Below are 27399 nucleotides of genomic sequence, written 5' to 3' on the forward strand. Positions count from 1 at the left end.
TTATCCAATATGAACACTTTATTAACAAACATTCTAGCCACTGTCACATACACTGGGCCTAGACAATGTTACAACAATAAACATGGCATTTTAGACAAACTGTGCATAGCCAGCCGTTAAAGAATACACAAACAGCTGTAAACATTAACTTCTATAATTAAGGGATATTTATTCCAATACGAACATCATTCATCGGACCCACATTGTTAATGTAGAAAACCAGCCGAACAATAGTCATAACACCATACACCAGATATTAAACATAAGAGGGAACAGATTCTATAGTTCTAAGAACAGTTTCAAAGTACACAATCCACAGATTTACAACTTATTTTGCATCTTGCTTCCCAATTTTGCAGTCTATGCTTCACCGGCCTTCTTACTGCTACAGCCACCCGTCTTCATCCATTTTCTATACTGCGTCTGTAAAGTTAAAATGTTTGCATTAATTTCAATATTCACTTTTCTACTTCTTGCCCTTCCAACAAGCTAGAGTAACTACACGCCAAACTATTTCCTACTACAAACTATTCTCTAACCACCATTCTACCACAAATCTACGATGTTCTGAAAGTTATCGTTAGTAGTCACGTTTCCTCCCTTTATATTACTTTTACACGTTTTCACTAACAAAATGGCCCGTCAACCATACTTCATCGAATACCAATTTATACCATTTGACATTAAAACTGCTAAACACTTACCGTTATAGTCAACTGAAGAATATGTACATTCCTTCATTCTTCCTAACATTTACACTAACCAGTAAGAAACTGCAGTATTTTTGCAAACTCAACGTTCAATATTCCTAGTTGCAAATTCTAGTGGTGCAGAAGCAACGCCTTCCACAGTTCGTCATCCCCCCCCCCCCTGCTAACTATTCATAATGCCCTAAACTATTTTCACCGATCACTATTAGGTCCTCCCAATTACAACGTCATGAACACTACCATTCATCCTTTACACTATCTTTGAATCGTGCCGCTTCAAAGCTCATCTATCGATATTTCCCTACTAATTATGGTAGCCTATTCCATTAATTTTATATTTTAACTGGCATTTTTACTGCCCCCTAAACCCAAGTCTCATAACTAGGACAACTAGTTAATACCAACCGTTTCTAATGTCCCACAGACGCTCTTTCTATAATTCTGCAAAATATTCTTTCCAACAATTTCCTGCTAATGATAAATATTAACTGAACGTTTTAACAACTTGCCTTTTCTTTCAGATATTCCTGCAACGTTGTCAGGCGCCGTGTTCAACACCGTCCAACCACCTCTATCGAGACTTGCAGCTACGTCACGCCAGAACTAGTTCCGTGCCTTGTGACTGACTAGTCCTCCGTTCACTTTAAAGTTATTTCTCAAGAAGACTCGTGGCCAATGTCGAGCCAGACCCTAGAAAAACAAACATTAAAGTTATTTATACCATTAATGATTTATAAATTATCAAATAAATTTATGAAAAAGTCTTAAGGTTATTTTTGTTCAACAAATTATAATTTCTCTGTATAACATTGTATACCCTCGTGTGTCTAATCTTTGATATATAGGGCAACACCAGGGTACAAACTTAGTACTAAACCTTTTGCAATGAATTTAAATTCTTAATTTGATACATTCATCCTAATAGCTTTTAAGTTGCCATTCCAAACAATATTACCACGCATTCCAGCGACTACCGATACCATGACTGATTAACATTACGCCCCCGTAAGACGTGGCATGTCCACTAGTAGCCCGTAAATTAGCGACATTCCAATACTTAATTACTTACAAAATTGACCGTCTGGGAAAACTCTGATCCCAGACACGCAGATTTCTACGTTTACCAATTACGGCCCCACTGAATATAAACTTTACAGAAAGCTTTACAATACAACTTTCGCACTACTGAAGAAACTACATGAACTAGGAAAATTGCCCAAGTAGTGGGGGAGGGGTGGAAGGAAGATTTAATACAATACCAAAATAAAATTTTTCAATTTCTACCTAACCACAAACTATTAGAACTACTGTACCTGAAAATTTGTTTACCCGCTGCAATGGACACTACAGATATCAAGACTGAAGAAATTCAAATCTGCTTAACTTGCCAAATACCCGGTCTTAGCCAAAGTAATTCGGATGAAATTGGTTCCGCGAATTACATAACAGGCGAGTGTGGACTTCTGTAAAGTAAAAAAGTGGGTTTAATACCATTAAGTTTTAAAAGCATCAAGATTCATCGAAGCAGCCTAGTTCTGCGAGCCCCGGGGGGGGGGGGCTGTGAAAACACCCTCAGACCATTAAGCCACAGAAGATACCCATAAACTGCCACCAACTACTATCAACGCTACGCCAAAGGAATAAGCGGTATACACTAACCAGTGTATTAACCATTAACCAGTGTATAAATCTTCAGTGCCTTGCAGTACCTAGAAGCCATTTAAAAATTTAAGTAATATGACAGCTGGCTAAAATTTAGCAACAAATCCCCAAAATTCTGCAGCAAGTTGCATCTTTTACTCGTTACTCTAATAATTATTGCATTTTAAACGGGCCATGTACTTAAATACCTTACGTACTGCCCAGATATTTAGACTTGCCCGTCCTAATGCAGATTTAAAAAAAAAAAAAAAATTGTGGACCAGCCACTTAATGCTGTACGGCTAAATCTTAAACGAAGCTAATTATTAATACTATTGTTAGGATACATCAACTAGGTTTCCATGTAAATAACTTTACCAATTCTATCATACGCCACCCAAATATCACCGTCCCTATAAAGGCATCACAGATAACAGAGCCCACATTACGCTACGCCAACAACCAGGTCACACCATAATTAAATATAGACACCTGCACCTTATATGAGTTAATACATTGAACAATAAAGTCCACGGTAACCTTACCTGATGACCGGTGTAGCTGCAAATGATGTAAGAAGCGGGACACCGCCTAAGGAACTACGTCTGTTGGCTGTCAGCCCGACACTGAGGCGACCCCGTCCGCTCCTGACCTTCTTGCCTAACACAGCGTCATTGGTGACGTCACAGTGCTTAACGACCATATCCTCGTGCTGTGCTAGTTAATGTATATGTTTATCTCTCAGAATGTTCGGTAATACGTTTATTGCTTGTGATGTGTATCTATGTATGTATTAACACGATGTACTGAACGGGGTGAGAATAGCTTGAGCTACCTCATCCCTTTGTGTGTATTTTACCTCAATAAACTTATTTCAACTTCAATTTCTCGTGCTGTGCTAGTTTGCGCTCCAATGTTTTACATCCCGTTAGTTACTTTTAATCAGTAATATTATAATTTAATGTAATAAGTAATATACTGATTTACTTTAATCAGTATATTATAAATCAAAACAGCGGTTAAAAGCTTTCGAGATTCATAAATAATGGATTCAGGAACTCGTCCCGTGGTCTACATACAGCCTATAGTAATTTTCGCCATTTTAATACTATATTAGCAATGTCAGACTGATTATTTTTAATAGAAACACAAGAAAAGAAGCCAGTATTTTTGATTGGCACTGTGTGTTAAGATTTCCTTAGATAAGAATATTCCTTAACAATTTAGAGAGACTTGCAGTTTTAATTCTTTATAAAATGATATGCTGAAATTTCGTTTAGAAACTAATTAATGTCTTAAGTGCTCTTCGTCAGTCCTAATCAAGGTTAATATACTTTGAATACAGTAACAATGCAAGCCATAATTTCAACAATGTCAGAGGCTGTCATAAGGTGCAGATGTTTACTGGGAAAAACTGTAAAACAGATAATACATAAAAACATGTATATACATTATGTCCAAACCTATGTACAGTGTTTTATAATCATAAATATCATGAAATTTATGTTATTTTGGTCATTTGTAATATTCTCTTATTCTGCCTTTCACAAATTAGTGTGATAAATTTTAAATCATAATCTACAATATGTATTTGTTATTGACCTATAAATCTTTGCTAACAATTTATAAAGGAATCTGGAAAACACCTTATAATTACTGATGGACTACCCGTTGTGCTGTGAATCTCGCAGACATTACCTTTCCACTGCTCTCCTCAGCGGATGTTGTCGCTTTGTGTTAGATCACTCGCCCCCTCTTTGCACTCCCAGTTGACACTCTAAAATCTTTGGCTCTTACATCCTTGAAGGTGAAGTCTAGACTCCAACCCTCCGTGCTATACCAGGGTTCTGACAACCTCATAGCCGATGCCCTCTCCAGAGTTTATGAAGTAGAAGCAACTCCACCTATTACTCCACCACATAACGACGTACTTCTTCCAGAACCGTAGGCTTCGGGGGAGAGTTGTGACGGTAATCTCTTTCAAGAGAGATTGAGCCTGCTCTTCCCTCCTAAGTACATCCCAGTAACAAATAATATAGAATATATATCCAACAAGTACAACAACAAGTTTTGCCCAGAGAGCAAAACGTATCCAGCACCGGCGCACCTGCTCGCCCCCGCCACCGTTAAACCGGCAAACTGCTTGTCCATCGCCTGCCTGTCGCTGATTGGTTGATGCCCGTCGCACCTGCCCCACCACCCGCCACCACGAGCTGATGTCTGAGCTACAGAGACCTAGGGAAGGCAGAATATCCTCGTGCTCCACACAGTTGACACATCTCTTTGGTAGACTAAGCCTTGGTTTACGTGTACTAAGGGAGGTGGCAGCTTGAAGCCAATATTCCTGCCTCATAATTTACTTTGCTATTATTCACTTGTCTTAACGTAACTTTTCATTTGCCAGTGATTATTCTTATTATTTTGTTTGTTGATTTATGTTACATTTTTTATGCCCAATTTTATTCATGTTTTGCTTTTCTAACGTAATTAAAATTTCATTGTTAAATTTACTTGTGTTTTGTGTGTCTTCCCATTACCTTACCACAGACGAAAGTTCCAGCTTTTCTCTTTTTTTCTCTCTATGTGATGAGGCCATGCCCCTAGCTTTTGAAACAGCCGAACACCAACGCGTTACCGTCACAATATATATATATATAATATATATTTATTTATTTTTTCATTCTTATCACTCTGTCTATCTCCGCTCCTCCCTCTCCCCCCTCCCTTCACCAGCAATGAACCTTAGTAATAGCTCTCTAATCCAGCCTGTAAATCATAGTGATGGTGGTAGACCAGAGACCAGCAGTCACAGTTCACTGGAACAGTCACTCCCTGTCCCGACACCGCCCCTCACCCTCAGTCACCACCGGCACTGGTTGTGGTGGTGGTGGTTACAGTGATGGTGGTGGTTAGAATGATCGTGGTAGTTATTGTGTGCATACACCGATAAGTGGAATACACACCTCTCAGCCCTCATAATATATATATATATATATATATATATATATATATATATATATATATATATATATATATATATATATATATATATATATATATATATATTATATAAAGATTAACACCCGGAACGATGGGTCGACTGCATCTTCCTAGACTGCCAATAAGCATTTGACACAGTTCCTTACAAAGGACTCGCACACAAGATGGAGAGACAAGCGGGAGTAACAGAGGCACTGAACTAGGTGTGGGAGTGCCTGACAGACAGGAAACAGAGGGTCATAGAATACGTCAGGCTAGAGAGGAATGAAAAGTAGTGTTCCACAGGGCTCTGTCCCAGGTCCATTGCCCTTTTTAAGTGACCTCACAGAGTGGAAACAATGTCGTTTAAGAATCTAAAAACTAGGTTTTAAAGTCCATATACACACTACCTATGTGAGACCATTACTCGAGTATGCAGCACCACTGGCTTTAGAAACCCGTAGCGACAAGGACACACCGAGAGAACTCTGTCTCATTACGTTAGAGAAGCAAGGGAGATATGTTAACTACGTACAAGATCTTGCAAGGAATATATAAAGCTAGCCTATTTAAAATAGGTAAGCCAACTTTAGCGGAGGCTGGACACACAATTGAGTCAGATATGTAAGGAAGGTCTCGTTCCCTGTGCGGGTAGTTGGGTGATTAAGTGCTCTGAAGAAGGAGCCGGTCAGCCGAGCGGACAGCTCGCTGGACTGTGATCCTGTGGTCCTGGGTTCCATCCCGGGCGCCGGCGAGAAACAATGGGCAGACTTTTTTTCACCCTATGCCCCCTGTTACCTAGCAGTAAAATAGGTACCTGGATGTTAGTCAGCTGTCACGGGCTGCTTCCTGGGGGTGGAGGCCTGGTCGAGGACCGGGCCGCGGGGACTCTAAAAAGCCCCGAAATCATCTCAAGATAACCTCAAGATAAGAGTGTTAAAGCCAATTTCAATTACAATTTATAAAAAAATTAACCCTAAAGGTATTTAGAGTGCCAGGTATTAACGACTATTAGACGAGGTACCAGGAAGGGTGAATCAGGAGAAAGTACCAAGCCATTACGACTATATAGCACTGGGAAGGGATCAGGATTTGGGATGGGACGGAGGGAAGGAATGGTGTCCAATCACTTATAGACAGTCGGGGATTGAACGCCGACCTGCATGAAGCGAGACCGTCGCTCTACCATCCAGACCAGGAGCTAGACCTTACTTCCCTGTAATCACTCACAGGTGAGCACTGATTGGTAAGTGCCAGGTGCTTAAGTCTATTCCGGCTTGGATAGGCCGTCATTAGGCCTATAATCTCTCCCTGCACCACTCCTAGCCCGCCACACACACCGAAACTACGACGTTGCTACAACGTTCGAACAAGTTTGAACACCTCCTAACCAGTTATAACAACCAATATAGCAAGTTGTAACAACGTTCTAACGCGTCATAAACACGTTAAGCCAAGATGTAACAACTTTATTACACGTTGTAACAAGCGGAAAATAAAGACAGTTTCGGTTTGTGTTTCCAGGGAGCTTGCCCCCCCCCCCCCTTGCAATGCAATATCATTTAACTACCCGACGACTATTAGTCTTAATCTGGGGAGCCTTAACTGCCAAACCATTTAATAACCACTAATCCCTCCAATTAAATACCGTCCAGCACCTCAGTTACAACTGATGGCTTGAGAAGTGGACGTAATCACCGCTGTCGCTTGGACTTGTAACCTAAAGTCCCTTTAACCACCACCAACAACCATGGCTGTGATTGATGCGTCAGAATGCGAACAGCGGCATCTAACAGCCTGATTGACCAGACCACGAACTATTGGAAACCCCCCAGTCAGAGACCGGGCCGCGAGGCCATCCCACCTGGAAGTAGTTCCGAGAATCAAACTATCGCTTCCTCAAATCACCCTCCAATTGACCATGCAAGCCTTAACTACCCTTGTAGCGAACTACTCCATCTTCCCCCCTAACAAGCCCTCTACCTTTCCCCTCCCCTCCCCCCCTACATCCCCTTGTTTCCCCTAATCACCTCTCCCCTTAACAACTCCACCCAAACAAGGCCACTCGAACAGCTTGGGGTCACCTCAAGCTGGTAGTTCCCGGCCTGGAGAGGAACCTCTAATTGGTAATCAATGACGGACCAATTTGCGGTCATAAACAATGGGGGGGGAGCTAAAGGGTGGTTAGGGGGGAGGGGTGTAGTGGGGCGAGAGAGGGGGGGGGGGGGATCGAACCCCTGATGTATGGGACAAGTCGAGGGTCTGTGTCGCGTGTGTTTGTCTTCCCACGACTGTGGGGAGGGAGGGAGGGAGGGAGGGAGGGAGGGAGGGGGAGAGAGAGAGGGAGAGGGAGAGAGAGAGAGAGAGAGAGAGAGAGAGAGAGAGAGAGAGAGAGAGAGAGAGAGAGAGAGAGGGGGAGGGAGGGAGGAAGCAAGGAGGTGAGAGAGGAAGGAGAGAGAGGGAAAGAGGAGAAGGCACGATAAAATGGAAGAAAAACACGGAAAGAAATGACATGGAAAAGGGAAGAATGGAAGAGATCAGGTGAGTAGGAAGGGACGAGAGACAAGAGAAAAGAGGGAAGGATGCAAGGAAAGCGTGTGAAAAGGAACAACCATAAATGAAAAGTGTAAATAATAATAATAATAATAATAAATAATTACAAAGTATGACCTACCCTGCTGTTACCTAGCAGTAAAATAGGTACCTGGGAGTTAGTCAGCTGTCACGGGCTACTTCCTAGGGGTGGAGGCCTGGTCGAGGACCGGGCCGCGAGGACACTAAAAAGCCCCGAAATCATCTCAAGATAACCTCAAGATACCCTTATGTCAGCTACATCCCTGCACTACAACCTATTGTAGTAATATTCCCGCTGTATACATATTCCCGCTGTATACATATTCCCGCTGTATACATATACAGTACGTTAAATTGCCAGACAATAATATACAATATTCTGTATACTGTATTGCTATGCTGCATAATGTATACGGTCATTACATATATGTATCAACGCCATACAAGAATGTATGAGTGAAGTTTAACGATATTACATGTAGTTGTTATGTGGTGGGTCTTGGTACTAACTACCAGTGATGAGGTAGTTCAGGTCTAGCTCCTGATGTCCCGTCTAGCAGCCATGTTGGTGCCGTAATAACTTAAGAATTCAAACGTCTCAATAGTTTTTTTTTCGAATTTGACCTTATGGAGGTGGCTTCTACTACGTGTTCCTTCAGTGCATTCCACCTGTTGAACTCCCGTACAAGGTAACGAGTATTTCCTGACATGCGTTCGAGTCGTTTGCGTTTCCAGCTTCCACCTGTGTCCTCTTCCCCTACCTGTCTCTCAACTTGAAGAGGCTATTTTGTCCATAATGTAAAATGCTATGCTAAAATGCTATAAAAAATAAAATAATAAAATGCTATAAAAGAGGCTATGTTGTCCATAATGTGGGTGTTGTTTGCCCGTTTCGGCCGGTTGGGGGCGGGTGTGTGTCTGCTCGCCTGTGCTGACGTGGCGTTACGATGGGGGTCCCTCTACCCCCAGTCGTCCGGGCTCAGTCTGTGGGACTAGAGTTCTCTGTGCGGGCTGGTTACCCGGAGATTGCCCTGGCTTGTGAAATGCTCTCTGTCCCTGTGTTTGCGATTTATGGGGTCGAGTTGGTAACGGCCCGTAGGGCCATTGTGAAGTTTGCAGAGGAGGCGGCGTATCGCGATTTTCTCCGGCGATACGAGGGGCGGACACTGCCCCTGCCGGATGGTGCGGGCACTGTCACCCTCTCGGATAGAAGTGGTGCACTTACTTACATCAGTGTGCATGGGGCTCCCTTGGAGTTTCCAGAGGCTCTGCTCCGGCGGTATTTCGGGCGGTTTGGCGCAGTTGTTAGTGTGAGAGTGAACGTGGTGTCTTCTAGTCCTCTTAAGGGTGTGAGGTCTAACATTCGCACCCAGGGCATGAGACTCCGGGCGGATATTCCGTCCTCTGTGCGCCTTATGGGGTACAACGTTCGGGTGTTTTACGCCCGTCAGCCGCGGACGTGTTATCGTTGTGGTCTTTTGGGCCATCAGGCTGCTGACTGTTCTGCGCCTCCTGTTGCACCAGTGAACCTCTTCAGTGAGGAGGATTTTCCGCCCCTTCCTGTGGGGGATGAATCGGTGGGTATGGACGTCTCTTCGGCTGAGGAGGTGCCCTCTGTAGCAGCTGTTGCTCCGCCTGTTGCGCCCCCTGTTGTTGCCGCATCTCTTCCAGAGGTTGGGTCCTCGCCTAGTGCTCCAGCTGGTGTCCCTGCGCCTCTTCCGCCTGCCGTTTGCTCAGACCCCTCGTCTTCCAGTTCTTCCTCTGCTGTGTCTGTCCCGGTCCCTGCACCCTCGCCGTCTGTCCCGGCTGTGCTGGGAGATGAGGTGGATCCGGAATTCCCTCCTGTGCCTGGCCTGGTGCCCCGTGTGGTTGAGGAGGCTGCCGTGCTGCGGCGTGCGTCGGTTCGCTCGGTTGGTGCTGCGCGGGTCGCTGAGTCTGCCTCCGGGTCTGATGATGTGCGGCCCGAGCCTAAGCGTTCCCGGCGTTCTTCTGTGTGGGCTGATGTTGGCGAATTCGACGAGTGTCGTCCTTCCGTTGACGGTGGCGTGGCTCCGGATGTGGTGCACACTACGGTGGTGGCGGAGGTACACTTGCCTGAGGATGCCGGTGCCGGCGTTTCGGCCTCAACCTCTGGTCCGGTGTCCGAGGGTCCTGCTTCAGGTGCGTTGCCTGCGTCGGATGGCTCCGGTTCTTCGTGGGCGGTGGTTCCCCCTGCTGTAGTTGGTGGTGAGCGGGGTGGCCTGGTGGTGATGTTGAGAAAGGATGCTCGCTCTGGATGTTCTGTGGCCCCTTCCTCGTTACCCGTTTCCTCGGCAGCGGTCTTGCCGCCTCTTCCGTTTCCTGCAGTCCCTTCCGTGTCTCCTGCGGTATCCGTGGAAGTGCTATCGTCTCAGCGTCCGACACCTGCTCCGATGGCGATGGCGTGGCAGGCTCGGCGACCCTCGTCCGCTTCTCCGGTGTCGTCTGCTTCCTCGAAGGGCGTGGTTGGCGCTCCCCAGCCTCGTTATGCGACTTGCGTCAGTGACCTTAGGCATTGGCCGATGCCGCCAGATATAGATGTTCCTGAGTTTATGATACCCGCTCGAGCGCGGGGGATCAAAAACCCTACCGACCTTGAAGATCTCGTCTGGGAAGCTTACAAGTCGAAATATCCTTGTGAGCTGTTCCCGGAGAAGTACGTTTCTTCCGATGTTCCTCGCAAGTGATTTCTATGTATTTTGTGTTGCCTGGTTGTGGGGTGTGTATGTGACTGGGTGGGGTGGGTATTGTTTCCCGGTTCCTGCGTGCTCCGGTTTGTTTTGTGGGTTTTTTTTTGTATGGCTCGTGGGGGGGTGTGCGGTTCCTATGCGTTTGTGTGTTCGGTTGTGGATGTCGTGTGCACTTGTCATATTGTGTGCCCTTCAGGCTGTTGGCGTGTGCTCTTTGTTATGTTTTGCCTTCCGTTTGTTATGGCGGATCTGTTTTCTTTATTGTTATTGTTCTTATTCTTGTATGTTTCTCGCCTCTCTGTATGTATTTGAGGTGTTAGCAGGCTGGTTTTGTGTGCGTTTTGTCCTGGGGTTTTCCCTTATGTTTGTATTACACTGTGTTACTAATTGTGTATTGTTTGTATATGCATTTTTGTCTTGTGGTCAGCCCTTCTGGCTGGTCTTCTATTGATTTGTTCCTTTGTCCTTGTACATATGTGTGCTTTGTACTTTTGTTCTATGTTGTATTTGTTCTGTTTTTCTTGTACATTATACGCATGCTTGCATGTAAAAATAAAAATAAAAAAAAAAAAAACCTGTGTCCTCTTCCCCTACCTGTCTCTCAACTTGAAGAGGCTATTTTGTCCATAATGTAAAATGCTATGCTAAAATGCTATAAAAAATAAAATAATAAAATGCTATAAAAGAGGCTATGTTGTCCATAATGTAAAAAAAAAAATGTATAGAAGAGGACAATGGGAAAGAGGGGGGGGGAGAGGGGGGCTGAGGAGGGGAGAGGGGAGGGCGGGGGGAGGGGGTTATTACGAAGTTGAGAGTGTATTTACGTAACTTAGTCTCCTCCCCTTCTTGCTTCCTTCCCCCCCCCACCCCATCTTGGCTATTTCTTGAACGATGATTACGTGACCCATTGATGCCAATCAGGGTGGCACTCATAGTTATGTCTGTCAAATGAACAAATCCACAAGGACTTCTGAGAAGGGAATAGAAAAATTGTCTCCAGTGAACAAAGAAATATAGCAAATTTTGTGCTAGAATCATTGATCACGCCCCCTTGCTCTCGTTATCATAACGCATGATATGTACACGATATCAAAATATCATGTACACTACAAGTGTATATATAATATTTTAGGTTGTTGTTTAAGGTTCAGCTACTGGGAACTAAAAGTTCCAAGTAGCACGGGCTATGGCGAGCCCGTGATGGACTTACCTGGCACAGGAGCGGGGCTGTTTAGGAAATTTTTTGTTGCTATTTGAAACCTTTTTTTGTTGGCCAACCAAAAAAAAATCAAAACAGACAGCAAAGAAATTAATCAATAGCACAAACTCAACTGTACGTGGCATAGTATAAGAATTTACATTTAATACTGCTGTTTCTTTTTCACAGAATAAATGGAATTTTGGGGTCGGCAGCTGTTTGGACTAGTGGAGGCTGGGTTGATGGATATCGAGAGACTTCCCACCCAACAAGTCGCTCCCAAACTTCCTCTTTTATGATAGATGACCATGATAGTGCTAACGAGCATGCTAGAGTAGGTTGTTTCAGATTTAGCTACTCGGAACGAAGTGTCCATGTAGCACGGGCTATGGTGATCCCGTAATAGCGTGGGTCTTGGCCCTGAATGTTAATAAGCTGGTGTAGCGCTCTATAACCAAGAGGTCACAGGTTCCTTGCCTCGCAGCAGGACAGAGTTGGTGTAGCATGCTTCGTTTTAACTAGCAGCCTCACCTAGCAGCCTCACCTAGCAGCCTCACCTAGCAGCTTCACCTACCAGCCTCACCTACCAGCCTCACTTAGCAGCCTCACCTAGCAGCAAGTAGGTGTCTTATCAGTGTGACAACTGCTCTTGGCTGCATACTGGGAAAGGTCTCCACCTAGCCCAGGGAGACCCCTGACAAGCCCAACAGCCTTCGTATCCCAGATAATGGAAGCCCATAGAGCCCGCTCAAGAGATAAGATAATGCTCAGGAGTAAGAAGCGAGTCACTAATACTTGAAGACTTACGAGGACAAGTAACTGCTGTTCGAAGACGAAGAAAAACCACATTACAAGTAATATCACTCCCTTTTAATTTCAGATTATGTGGCGTTTGGTGTCTGAAAATTTCAGGAGTCTCAGGAGGAGAAATACAGTGTTTCTATGTAGATGTTTTTGTTGCCATGGTGATGCGGTCACTCAAGATCACTGACATTGCCCAATACACTCTGCCATGAGGGCAAAAGGTTAAAAAAATGTGTCTTTCACTCTTACCTTTCACTGTGTGTGAATGAGAACAAAATTGAAAAGTAGCCCAGAAAACAAGGACAAAAAACAGAGGTTATTCAAAATAATAATATAAAAATATATGAATGTGTCCTTGCAAAAATATTATTCCTTCATAATATGTTTAGCGAACCCATTTTCTCCCCCACACAACATGGGTGTGTGTGTGTGGGGGTCAGTGACAGCCAGGGAGTGTGTGTGGGGGTCAGTGACAGCCAGGGAGTGTGTGGGGGGGTCAGTGACAGCCAGGGAGTGTGTGTGGGGGGGTCAGTGACAGTCGGGGAGTGTGTGTGGGGGGGTCAGTGACAGTCGGGGAGTGTGTGTGGGGGTCAGTGACAGCCAGGGAGTGTGTGGGGGGTCAGTGACAGCCAGGGAGTGTGTGTGGGGGGTCAGTGACAGCCAGGGAGTGTGTGTGGGGGGTCAGTGACAGCCAGGGAGTGTGTGTGGGGGGTCAGTGACAGCCAGGGAGTGTGTGGGGGGGGGTCAGTGACAGCCAGTGAGTGTGTGTGGGGGGTTGGTGACAGCCAGTGTGTGTGGGGGGTCAGTGACAGCCAGGGAGTGTGTGGGGGGGGGTCAGTGACAGCCAGGGTGTGTGTGGGGGGGGTCACTGACAGCCAGGGTGTGTGTGTGGGGGTCAGTGACAGCCAAGGAGTGTGGGGAGGGTCAGTGACAGCCAGGGAGTGTGTGGGGGGTCAGTGACAGTCGGGGAGTGTGTGTGGGGGGGTCAGTGACAGTCGGGGAGTGTGTGTGGGGGTCAGTGACAGCCAGGGAGTGTGTGGGGGGTCAGTGACAGCCAGGGAGTGTGTGTGGGGGGTCAGTGACAGCCAGGGAGTGTGTGTGGGGGGTCAGTGACAGCCAGGGAGTGTGTGTGGGGGGTCAGTGACAGCCAGGGAGTGTGTGGGGGGGGGGGGGTCAGTGACAGCCAGTGAGTGTGTGTGGGGGGTTGGTGACAGCCAGTGTGTGTGGGGGGTCAGTGACAGCCAGGGAGTGTGTGGGGGGGGGTCAGTGACAGCCAGGGTGTGTGTGGGGGGGGTCAGTGACAGCCAGGGTGTGTGTGTGGGGGTCAGTGACAGCCAAGGAGTGTGGGGAGGGTCAGTGACAGCCAGGGAGTGTGTGGGGGGTCAGTGACAGCCAGGGAGTGTGTGTGTGGGGGTCAGTGACAGCCAGGGTGTGTGTGGGGGGGTCAGTGACAGCCAAGGAGTGTGGGGAGGGTCAGTGACAGCCAGGGAGTGTGTGGGGGGTCAGTGACAGCCAGGGAGTGTGTGTGGGGGGGTCAGTGACAGCCAGGGTGTGTGTGGGGGGGGGGTCAGTGACAGCCAAGGAGTGTTGGGAGGGTCAGTGACAGCCAGGGAGTGTGTGGGGGGTCAGTGACAGCCAGGGAGTGTGTGGGGGGTCAGTGACAGCCAAGGAGTGTGTGGGGGGTCAGTGACAGCCAGGGAGTGTGTGGGGGGTCAGTGACAGCCAGGGAGTGTGTGGGGGGTCAGTGACAGCCAGGGAGTGTGTGGGGGGTCAGTGACAGCCAGGGAGTGTGTGGGGGTCAGTGACAGCCACGGAGTGTGTGTGGGGGGGGTCAGTGACAGCCAGGGAGTGTGTGGGGGGTCAGTGACAGCCAGGGAGTGTGTGTGTGGGGGGTCAGTGACAGCCAGGGAGTGTGTGGGGGGGGTCAGTGACAGCCAGGGAGTGTGTGGGGGGGATCAGTGACAGCCAGGGAGTGTGTGGGGGGGTCAGTGACAGCCAGGGAGTGTGTGGGGGGGTCAGTGACAGCCAGGGAGAGTGTGGGGGGGGTCAGGGACAGCCAGGGAGTGTAAGGGGGTCAGTGACAGCCAGGGAGTGTGTGGGGGGGTCAGTGACAGCCAGGGAGTGTGTGGGGGGGTCAGTGACAGCCAGGGAGTGTGTGTGGGGGGTCAGTGACAGCCAGGGAGTGTGTGCGGGGGGTCAGTGACAGCCAGGGAGTGTGTGTGGGGGGTCAGTGACAGCCAGGGAATGTGTGCGGGGGGTCAGTGACAGCCAGGGTGTGTGTGAGGGGGGGTCAGTGACAGCCAGGGAGTGTGTGTGGGGGTCAGTGACAGCCAGGGTGTGTGTGAGGGGGTGTCAGTGACAGCCAGGGAGTGTGTGTGGGGGGGGTCAGTGACAGCCAGGGAGTGTGTGCGGGGGGTCAGTGACAGCCAGGGTGTGTGTGAGGGGGGGGTCAGTGACAGCCAGGGAGTGTGTGTGGGGGGTCAGTGACAGCCAGGGTGTGTGTGAGGGGGGGTCAGTGACAGCCAGGGTGTGTGTGAGGGGGGGTCAGTGACAGCCAGGGAGTGTGTGTGGGGGGGGTCAGTGACAGCCAGGGAGTGTGTGGGGGGTCAGTGACAGCCAGGGAGTGTGTGGGAGGGTCAGTGACAGCCAGGGTGTGTGTGGGGGGGGGGGTCAGTGACAGCCAGGGTGTGTGTGTGGGGGGGTCAGTGACAGCCAGGGAGTGTGTGTGGGGGGGGGTCAGTGACAGCCAGGGAGTGTGTGGGGGGTCAGTGACAGCCAGGGAGTGTGTGGGAGGGTCAGTGACAGCCAGGGAGTGTGTGGGGGGGTCAGTGACAGCCAGGGTGTGTGTGGGGGGGGGGTCAGTGACAGCCAGGGTGTGTGTGGGGGGGGTCAGTGACAGCCAGGGTGTGTGTGTGGGGGGGTCAGTGACAGCCAGGGAGTGTGTGGGGGGAGGGGGGTCAGGGAACAGTAACTATTTGCTTGAAATTACCAACAATGTAGTGAACATCAAATAGTTCACTTTTGTATTTATAATGAAATAGAATCTGGATAAAAAAATCAATAAATTATCAAAAGAAGGCACCAAGCCGGGAAGGCTATATAGCATCATTATATAAAACGGAAATCTAAACTATTCCCAAGTATAGCACATATATGTATTATATAAGGCCTAAGAAAGTGTATTAAGGATTGCTAGGGGGAGTTTAGGTTCTATATATTAGTTTAAAAAATAAATCCCCCCTCTTGGCCGAATTCAATAATAACTTTTTGCCGATTCATCACTACATATAATAACTACTTGGTTCATAGTACCAGAAAGTTGTGTCATTATAAGAGCGGCTGCTGCCAGAGGTCACTGCCGAGGCTGACAGCTGGGGTGAGAGCTGTTTGTGTCAACCAGGGCGCCTGACAGCTGGGTGGACAGTGCTTCGGATTCGTAGTCCTGAGGTTCCGGGTTCGATCCCCGGTGGAGGCGGAGACAAATGGGCAAAAATGTTTCTTTGATCCCCTGATGCCCCCTGTTATCTAGCAGTAAATAAGTACCTGGGAGTTTAGACGGCTGCTACGGGCTGCTGCTTCCTGGGGGTGGAGGCCTGGTCGAGGACCGGGCCGCGGGGACAAAGCCCAGAAATCATCAAGATAACCTCATTATGTATGTGATATATAATGACAATGAAGGAATGATATCAAGTAATGTTTAATTATCTATAATAAATTAGAGAATGGGGGCACGATAGATTCACAAATATATAGTTATCTATCAATGAAAATTTCCAAAATTGGAGGTCAGATGCTTAGGGTTAGTCTCACCCAATTTTTTTAATTCTCTAAATAATTACCTCATCCAGTTTTTAAAAGTAATTTCTATTAAGAGACATACCCCAAAAAATGGGCGAGTCACGATTGACAAATAAAACTTGTGCCAATTTGAGCCACGTCAATTATTACCTGATCAACCAGGCTGTGACTCATACGTCAGGCTGCGAGCAGCCGCGTCCAACAGCCTGGTTGATCAGTCCAGCAACCAGGAGGCCTGGTCGACGACCGGGCCGCGGGGACGCTAAGCCCCGGAAGCACCTCAAGGTAAGGTAACATCAAAGCAACTCCCAACAAATCTTGCAATACTAAAGATGACTGAATCACTCTTTTCTTTCATTTTGTCAACCACCAAAAATCCACAACATTGCCCAATCAATTCTACCACACATCTGTAAATGCCAGATGTGTGTTCACATCAACACATTCCACCAATACATGCTCATGTGTGGTACCATAAATCCTAGGTAACCTAACCTAACCTAGGTACCCTAAGTTGGTACCATCCTTGGTACTAATGGTACCATTAGACACACAGTACCACCCCCTAACACGTGGTACTCTGGGGGAGACTTGCACTCATCCCCCCTCCCCCCCGGCCACATACAGGCCAATTAAAAATCTTTATTTATAATTGGGAACGTTCACGTGAATATTACGGTACCTTACCTTACCTTGAGGTACTTCCGGGGCTTAGTGTCCCCGCGGCCCGGTCGTCGACCAGGCCTCCTGGTTGCTGGACTGATCAACCAGGCTGTTGGACGCGGCTGCTCGCAGCCTGACGTATGAGTCACAGCCTGGTTGATCAGGTATCATTAAGTAAGGGAATCACGACCACTGCATGGCGCGTCAGATATTGTCATAACTGGAAATTTGATTCATAACTTGATTCATAAAAAAAAAAAATTCTTGAAAGCTTACAAGCAATCTTCGAGCTTACGATGCTCTCTCTCTCTCTCTCTCTCTCTCTTGATGCTCTAATATCAAGAGCTACGTCAAATATCAACAAATATCAAGAGCTTCGTCTAATATCAAGAGTTACGTCTAATATCAAGAGTTACGTCAAATATCAAGAGTTACGTCAAATATCAAGAGCTTCGTCTAATATCAAGAGTTACGTCTAATATCAAGAGTTACGTCTAATATCAAGAGTTACGTCAAATATCAAGAGCTTCGTCTAATATCAAGAGCTACGTCTAATATCAAGAGCTACGTCTAATATCAAGAGCTACGTCTAATATCAAGAGCGCTCTATAATACGTCTATGTTTTGGCGAAGGGGCCCTGACAGCTGAGTGGATAGCGCTTCGGATTCGTAGTCCTGTGGTTCCGGGTTCGATCCCCGGTGGAGGCGGAAACAAATGGACAAAGTTTCTTTCACCCTGATGCCCCTGTTCACCTAGCAGTAAATAAGTACCTGGGAGTTTAGACAGCTGCTACGGGCTGCTTCCTTGGGGGGAGGGGGGTGTAACAAAAAGGAGGCCTGGTCGAGGACCGGGCCGCGGGGACGCTAAGCCCCGAAATCATCTCAAGATAACATACTGACAGCCAGCATCTCCCAGGCACCCAGCATCCATCCACAGATTAGGCCACAAGACAGATCTCTGTTACGGGATTCCTTGACGTGGTCATTCCAATCAAGGCTTACTTTCTTCCTCTATTTGTATTAGAGAAACACCTCTCTTCCCCCCCCCCCCCCGACCCCTAATCCTTATCCTCTTAATCCCTCCCAAGCGCCAGGCAGTCGTAAGGGGCCCGGCGCTCCCTCCTGATTACTTGACACGGGAGGGCGGAATCTCACACTAATCACTCATGACCAAGTCAAAATATTAAATTCATCACTGAAAGAAGTACCATCCCTCCAAACACACACCGAAACTACGACGTTGGTACAACGTTTGAACAAGTTTGAACACCTCCTAACCAGTTATAACAACCAATATATCAAGTTGTAACAACGTTCTAATACGTCATAAACACGTTAAGCCAAGATGTAACAACTTTATTACAAGTTGTAACAAGCGGAAAATAGAGACAGTTACGGTTTGTGTTTCCAGGGATGTTCATGTTCAGCTTCCACGACCACATTAAGCAAATTTAAAAAAAAAATGCAACTTGTAGATAAAAATCTGCGTTAAGATCATCTTCCAACCTGATTAGAATTATGATATGAATTTGTCATTTAAGATATTTCATTTCTCTATCTCGAGACAAATGGGCAAAATGATTCTTTCACCCTGCTGCTCCTGTTACCTAGCAGTAAATAGGTACCTGGGAGTTAGACAGCTGCTAGCGGGCTGCTTCCTGTGGATGTGTAACAAAAAGGAGGCCTGGTCGAGGACCAGGCCGCGGGGACGCTAAGCCCCGAAATCATCTCAAGATAACCTCAAGATATCCCACATCTGCCATGTTGCTGGTGAAACAAGGCACACGCACAATCATATACTACCGAGTACCATTGGATGATGTATAAGATTCGCTACCTGGAACAAAAAGTTCCAAGTAGCACGGGCTATGGCGAGCCCGTAGTGAACTTGTCAATTTACCCTTGGAGACGGATACAGCTGAAATGCGTCTTGACACTGTATTAATCTAACTCTACATTGCTTATTATGCCTCAGGACTGCAGAAAAATAACAATTTCAACTAGATATTCGTGGATCTACAGGGAGGACTTATGAAACAAATTACCGCATACCAAAATCATAGGCCCGGCGCATTGTTTCAAGCGTAGGTTAGACATATATACGAACACGTCTAGCTGGATATAAACAGAAAAATGCTTTACATGGGCCCATTACACCTTGTGTTCTCAGGTTACTATAATCTGAAAATTTCTCAAGGAGGGAGGGAGGGAAGTATCAGGAGAAGGCGCCAAGCCATTACGACTATATAGCACTGGGAAGGGATCAGGATAAGGATTTGGGATGGGACGGGGGGAAGGAATGGTGCCCAACCACTTGGACGGTCGGGAATTGAACGCCGACCTGCATGAAGCGAGACCAAGCAATTTCTCAAGAAGTAAATACCTATCCAGAGAGAGAGAGAGAGAGAGAGAGAGAGAGAGAGAGAGAGAGAGAGAGAGAGAGAGAGAGAGAGAGAGAGAGAGAGAGAGAGAGAGAGAGAGAGAGAGAGATCTGAACAAAACCAGTGTTCAAGAGAACTATTGGTACCAGCCATAACCAAAGAGTCCACATGTACCAGCAGTACTGTTGACCGCCCCAGAAAGGTAACTATCAACTCTTTTTTTTCCGAGCCCTGGTACATTTATGTACTGAATTAGGTCAAGAATTACCTACTTAAGAATAGGGCCGAGTAGGTTAGCGTCATGCTAAGTATTATGCTCTACAAGTCCGCTACTACAGACCTCGGGCCAGATTCACGAAGCGGTTACACAAGCACTTACGAACTTCTACATCTTTTTTTCAATCTTTGGCGACTTTGTTTACAATTATTAAACAGTTAATGAGCTCCGAAGCACCAGGAGGCTGTTTATAACAATAACAACAGTTGATTGGGAAGTTTTCAAGCTTCTAAACTGTTTAATAAATGTAACCAAAGCCGTCAAAGATTGAGGAAAGATGTACACGTTCGTAAGTGCTTGCGTAACTGCTTCGTGAATCTGGCCCCAGATTTTTGGAAGGGGGGGGGGGGAGGAGGGGGGAGTACAACAATATTTTGCACATTCCATCCACCGTAGCTGTAGAGTTAACATTTCTGGAGGACAAGTTGAAATCTATTAGATAATCGAGTCTGTTCAGGATAAAGCAAATACAAGGTCATATTAACATGACGCAAGAAACATGAGCACTGGGAAAATTGCTATCACATGACTGACAGGCAGGAAAACTGGCACAGTACAAGACAGTGATAGAAGTGAGAATGGAGAGATGAAGTGGGGCCAAGATTGAAGTGGCCAAGATCGAAGAGGCCAAGATCGAAGAGGCCTAAGATTGAAGAGGCCAAGATCGAAGTGGCCAAGATCGAAGAGGCCAAGATTGAAGAGGCCAAGATTGAAGAGGCCAAGATCGAAGAGGCCAAGATCGAAGAGGCCAAGATCGAAGAGGCCAAGATCGAAGAGGCCCAAGATCGAAGAGGCCCAAGATTGAAGAGGCCCAAGATTGAAGAGGCCAAGATCGAAGAGGCCAAGATTGAAGAGGGCCAAGATTGAAGAGGGCCAAGATTGAAGAGGGCCAAGATTGAAGAGGGCCAAGATTGAAGAGGGCCAAGATCGAAGAGGCCAAGATCGAAGAGGCCCAAGATCGAAGAGGCCCAAGATTGAAGAGGCCCAAGATTGAAGAGGCCCAAGATTGAAGAGGCCCAAGATTGAAGAGGGCCAAGATTGAAGAGGGCCAAGATTGAAGAGGGCCAAGATTGAAGAGGGCCAAGATTGAAGAGGGCCCAAGATTGAAGAGGGCCAAGATTGAAGTGGCCCAAGATTGAAGTGGCCCAAGATTGAAGTGGCCCAAGATTGAAGTGGCCCAAGATTGAAGTGGCCCAAGATTGAAGTGGCCCAAGATTGAAGTGGCCCAAGATTGAAGTGGCCCAAGATTGAAGTGGCCAAGATACTGGAGGAACAAGTAAACCTACTTCGTTGACCAGACCACACACTAGAAGGTGACGGGCCGACGACTGTTTCGCAATCGACTTGAGAATGGTCCAGGACGGACCGAAACGTCGTCGTCGCGGTCCCTTCACCTTCAAGTGTGTGTGGTCTGGTCAACATACTTTAGCCACGTTATTGTGACTCATCGCCTGCATAAACCAACTTTACACCCAACCGGTGGAACAAATTTGTCCAAAATGGTACAAATGTCGTGATAGCGAACTTTGCAACAGACCGCAGTTCCTGTATCTTTGAAAAGACGCCCCGAACAATAAAAAAAAATAACAATTGTAAAAAAAAAGTCTGCCATCAGTCGAGAACAGGAAATGAGAGCCTTAAACATATATATTTATATTTACTCCCTGAAGGCCACACTGAGATATATCATCAGATACGAAGATATAGGAGTGTACCAACACGTTTTAAATCCAAGAGGATATATAGACGAAGGTGTACCCAACTTGCCTATATATACGCAGCCATTTCAATGCAACATGCCAACCACAACAGTATACTAATCTGTCAGTAAAGCTGGTGTGGAACTTAACCCCACAGAGGTTAATTGCCTTTAAACACAAACACCAAACAAGTTGGCGATGAGTTACAATAACGTGGCTGACGTATGTTGACCAGACCACACACTAGAAGGTGAAGGGACGACCACGTTGTTTCGGGCCGTCCTGGACCATTCTCAAGTCGATTGTGACTTATTATTATTATTAACATCTTTATTGACAAAATTAATTACAATTTTGCCTAATCTGAGAATTTTGATAGTCTTATTAAATTGAGGTTAATGCTAGTATTCACTGTCACGCAGGACAGAGGGTCATACACAAGACAATAGGTCTAAACTGTAGGCGGAAGTACATATATATCACGGTTACAATCAATGTTTTAATGTGTGAATATGTGACAACAACTTTCTATTGTGCACTGCCACACAAGGGCAGGGATGGGTTCATAAGTGATGCAGCTTAGAGTATAAATAGAAATTGTTCTTCATTCTTTAAAATGGACAAGCAAATTTTGGGTAAATTGTTAGGATGTCGTCCAGAACACCTGAGTCAATAAAATAGTTACACAGTTGGTGGTACAATAGGCCAGGAGGTCTAAAGTCCTTTACGGTTTCACATTCATCAATATAGTGTTCTAGTGAGTGCATTAAAGGTTTATCACAGAGTTTACAATCTGAATATTCTGGTAGTGGCTCAGCCTCACTAACCTGCCAGATGTGTCTATAGCCAAGGCGAATTCGCGCAATTACTACATCACATTGCCTGGTCCGGTTACTGTGCTGACCATACAAATACCTATTATTACAGAACTTGTCATAACTTTTAATACTGCAGCTTTCAGGTCTCTGTGCATTTCTTAGTTCTTCTAAATCTGAATTAATTTCTTTAATTTGTATGTTTCTAATAACTGCATTAGATAGTCCAAAGTCATAATCAATGTTTTCTTTCCTGCAAGCCTCATTGGCCAATTGATCTACAAAGTCATGTTTTTCAACTCCAACATGGGATGGGATCCACACAAATTTTATACAAGAATTATTATCATTGGCAAAAATTACATTCCATTTAATATTACAAGCTACTTCCGACATACATTGTGATGGGTTATTTAAGGACTGCAGAGCACTTTTAGAGTCACAGAAAATAACTCCACCACCATTGAGCTTAAGGTATTCAGTGGCTAGATAAATACCCAATAGCTCGGTCTGTGTCGTGCTTGCCCAGTTGTTCAATCTCTGTGTACTAGTCATGATCATTTCATTCCCTTTATACACTGCACATGCACAACCTGTTCTACCAGTGCCTAACTGCACAGAGCCATCAGTAAAGGCATAGGATTCAGTCGGTTTGAGAATTTGAAGATGACTGTCAATAGCTTCTAATGTTATACATCTCAAAATGTCAGTGTTATACATTTGTTTTACACTGATGGGAGTATAATGCAGAGAGACCTCCACATCTTTCCAAGGGGGAATATAGTGAACAGTTTTATCAGGGTTAAGAGATACATTCAGTTTCTGAAGATTATAGGCACAACAACTGAGCCACACACTGTAGGGAGCTTTTTGCGGCGGATTGAGGGAACAGTCAGAATTGTTTAGAATGGATCTCAATTTAATTTGAATAGAGCTGGGGGGACCATTATTTTTCAAAGTTTTGGCGCAAAACATAGTACTAAGTAGAACTATTCTTTCGTAAATGGAAGGTAAGTTTAGTTCCTTTCTCATGTTAACAATTCTGACAGTTCTAGGACAACCCAGGATGATGCGCATGGCATCATTCTGTACTACATCTAGGCCTTGTAATTGTTTAGGAGAAAAATTAAGAAGATGCAAGGCATAATAATCAACAACAGATCGTATAAAGGCAATATAAAAACTACGAGCATATTTTATGTTAATGCCAAATCCTTTGCCAACAAGAGTTCTGAGAGGTTTAAGACGCTCAACAAGTTTTTTACGCAGGTTGCTGATGAGATTTGTATCATTAACCTCGACTCCAAGATATTTATAAGACTCACAAGTCTCCACGGGCACTCCATTAATAGTATAGTTAGCATGAAGAGAATGGTGAATAAGAACCCTTGTTTTATCAACAGAGATTATGAGGCCACATTCTACTACTTTCTTGGAGAATGCATCAAGTAACATTTGTAGCCTTGGTTTACTGTGCGCCATAATACAAATATCATCAGCATAACATATAACTGTTTCCGTAGGTTGTACAGGTATGTCATGGATAAGTTTGTGCATAAGTATATTGAAGAGCATAGGGCTTAGGACACCACCTTGAGGTGTGCCTAGTTCGAATGCATCTGTTCTTGTACTTTTAACTCCTTTAAATAGGACACTAGCACGCCTGTTGGATAGGTAGCTCTTTATCCAACTCAGAAGATTACCTTTGATTCCAAATTCAGCAAGTTGCTCTAATATTATTTCGCCATTCGCTACATCGAAAGCTGACTTTAGGTCAATAAAGGCTGCCTGTGTCCCATCCTGGGAGTTTACAAAATATTCAGCAAAGCATGTTTGTGTGCTACACTTGGGCATGAACCCATATAGGTTTGGGGCCAGTTTTTCTTTGACCTGAAACATGACTCGATTGAGAACAATTCTCTCCAAGACTTTACACATGCAAGATGTAAGGGAAATGGGTCTGAATTTTTGAGAGTTAGGTTTAGGAATTGGTATTATGAGACTTTGTGTCCAATTCTTTGGCAAGATACCTTGTGAGAGACTCATTTGATAGAGGTCAAGCAGAGGGTGGCTAGGGACATCATTCAGTAAGCTCAAGATGTTATAAGTTATACCATCCTCACCAGGGGCAGTTTGCTTAGGTTTTCCTAATGCTGATGTTAATTCAAAGGGGGTTATAGGAAACTGATCCGTTAAATCTGGTGAGGAGCGTGCTATTTCAATATTAAAGTTTCTGTTAATGTTGGTATGTCTTAAATGCTGCTGTATATCTGGGGGTAAGGAAGAAATTTGTGAGACACTAGATCATTGAGCTAGGAGCATGTCAGCATATTCTGCAGGAGTATGATGAAGCTGAACTGGGGCTGAAGGTTTGGTAATGTTTTTAATTTTGTTCCACATTTCTGATAATGTTGTAGTTCTATTGATACCTTGTAGGAATTGTTCCCAATATGTGTTCTTAACCTGACCCTTAAGCTCGCGAAAATCTCTGTTGGCATTAAGGAATGCAAGTAAATTGTCAGCTGTTTTGTCTCGTTTATAAGAGTCAGCAAGCTGAAGCACTTTAGTGACTTGATACATTGCAATTGTGTCGACACAATCGACTTGAGAATGGTCCAGGACGGACCGAAACGTCGTCGTCGTCGTCCCTTCACCTTCTAGTGTGTGGTCTGGTCAACCAAACAATTTATTTGTTATTTTTTTGTTGTTGCAATTAAACTCGAACCGTCGTGATAAACGGAATTAAACTATAAACTGTAATATATTAGGCCGTGTTAAACAGCCGACGGACAAAGACAGAACCAAGGCGTAGAACAGGAGAAACAAAATTATGACAAGTGAAATTAGGGAGGGTTATCTTGAGGTTATCTTGAGATGATTTCGGGGCTTTTTAGTGTCCCCGCGGCCCGGTCTTCGACCAGGCCTCCACCCCCAGGAAGTAGCCCGTGACAGCTGACTAACACCCAGGTACCTACTTTACTGCTAGGTAACAGCAGCATAGGGTGAAAGAAACTCTGCCCATTGTTTCTCGCCGGCGCCCGGGATCGAACCCAGGACCACAGGATCACAAGTCCAGCGTGCTGTCCGCTCGGCTCCAACAAGACACGAATTGTTTACTGATCTTTCCAAATTAAAAGAATCTTAGGACACGTGACCATTCTCCCTACCCTCTCTTTTCTTTCTTTATTATGCACCCCATACCCATATCCCGTGGGCGGTGGTGTCAAGGATTACAGAGCCACATAATCCGTTCAGGAACTGAACCCAAGCTATTCCCGCTTATGGAAAACAAGTTCCAGCTCCTGGGCTATAAAAAATAAAAATGGAAACCATGTGTAAAATGACGTTAAATCACACCATAGAACGTAAAAGCAATTTAAAAATTTTTGAGTGTAATCATGGCAGAAAACCTTAGCTTAAAAAATATATAAAATAAAAGATTGAATAACAAGTAACTTTCAAACAAGAGATGCCGTACCAATGATTATACTTATCAAGACACTAATGCTCTCTAGAATGGAATACTGTTACACAATGACGGCCCCTTTCAAAGCTGGAGAAATTGCTGACCTGGAGAGCGTGCAGAGAACCATTACTACCAAAATACCCTCAATAAACCATCGTTGTTGTTTAAGATTCGCTACCTGGAACAAAATGTTCCAAGTAGCACGGGCTATGGTGAGCCCGTAGTGGACTTAATAAACCATCTAAATTACTGGGCCCGACTAAAATGGCTAAATAGGTATTCACTAGCGCGCAGGCGGGAGAGATATATAATAATTTACGTGGAATATCTAAACCTGCGCTCGGAAATAACATCACATGAGACCAGAAGGCATGGCAGGATGTGCAGAATACCCCCGTTGAAGAGCAGAGGTGCAACAGGTACTCTGAGAGAGAACTTTATCAACATCAGAGGCCCGAGACTGTTCAACACGCTTCCACTACACATAAGGGGCATAACTGGCCGACCCCTCACAGTGTTCAAGAGAGAACTATCAACATCAGAGGCCCGAGACTGTTCAACACGCTTCCACTACACATAACTGGCCGACCCCCTCAGTGTTCAAGAGAGAACTGGATAACCACCTATAAAAAAATACCTAATCAACCAGGCTGTGAGCAGCCGCGTCAAACAGCCTGGTTGACCAGTCCAGCAACCAGGCAGCCTAGTCAAGAGACCGGGCCGCGGGGACCGTGACCCCCGGAATCAACGCAAAGTATCCCCCTCCCCCCCATAGGATTGGGGATCTCAGTTCATAACCTCCCCCCCACCCCTCCCCCCAGCAACGGTGGTGATGATTTCCAATCAAACAATCACCCCCCCCCTGAAGAATGGGGGGGATATCACGTCATCCTCCCCCCCCCTCCCCCCTCTAAAGATTAATGAAAGTAACCCCCCGACAAAGCCATTTCATTGCAGACATGCATTAACAAGCCATCAGCATTCGTTGACGCAATGACAACTTCAGTCAAAGTCATTTTAAAAGATTTGTATAAACATATCTCTCTGGCGGAATGCAACGACTACTCGAACCTTCTAGAAGAAAGCCAAGGGGGAGAAAGACTCACCCGCCAATAAGCCGGACCAACGAAGCCGAACACGTCTGCTCTACACTAGAGTCATTGAGACACTGACTTGTCAACCAGCCAGAGTTGTTTGAGCGGGGTAAGAGGCGCTTGAGCCTCTAATTGGTGTAAACGGTAGTTTGTTGACTGTTGTTCCAGCGGCGCGCTCGGGAGCCGGGCGAGGGCGCTGGCGGCTGCTTTCTTGGCAATATGTCTGTCTGTCTGTCTGTCTCTCTCTATCTTACACACACACACACACACAGAGGTTGAAACGGTTGAGAGGCGGGACCAGAGAGCCAGAGCTCAACCCCCGCAAACACAACTAGGTGAGTATATATATATATATATATATATATATATATATATATATATATATATATATATATATATATATATATATATATATATGTATATATATATATATATATATTGACCAAACCACACACTAGAAGGTGAAGGGACGACGACGACGTTTCGGTCCGTCCTGGACCATTCTCAAGTCGATTCATATATAATATTCCCTTACTGGCCACTGGCAGTAGTTTTCAAGTAGCTCTTATACTGGACGTCTGTAGCCTGTTT

General features: G+C 45.7%; 1 long non-coding RNA gene across 3 annotated transcripts; it reads right to left on the reverse strand.

The window, feature by feature from the left end:
• Positions 1-26835, reverse strand: LOC123771660 (uncharacterized). Of its 3 annotated transcripts, none has more exons than XR_011224666.1 (5): positions 26821-26835; positions 2897-3063; positions 2059-2173; positions 1220-1400; positions 1-423 (listed from the first exon to the last, which is right to left on the reverse strand). It is a non-coding gene; the product is annotated as an uncharacterized lncRNA (long non-coding RNA). The 3 variants fall into 3 exon arrangements; XR_011224665.1 differs by having other exon boundaries at positions 2897-3068; XR_011224667.1 differs by lacking the exon at positions 2059-2173 and having other exon boundaries at positions 2897-3068.
• Between the last annotated feature and the right edge of the window lie 564 nt (positions 26836-27399).

The sequence above is a fragment of the Procambarus clarkii genome, chromosome 75 (assembly GCF_040958095.1).
Source record: "Procambarus clarkii isolate CNS0578487 chromosome 75, FALCON_Pclarkii_2.0, whole genome shotgun sequence".
Classification (NCBI taxonomy): Eukaryota; Metazoa; Arthropoda; class Malacostraca; order Decapoda; family Cambaridae; genus Procambarus; species Procambarus clarkii.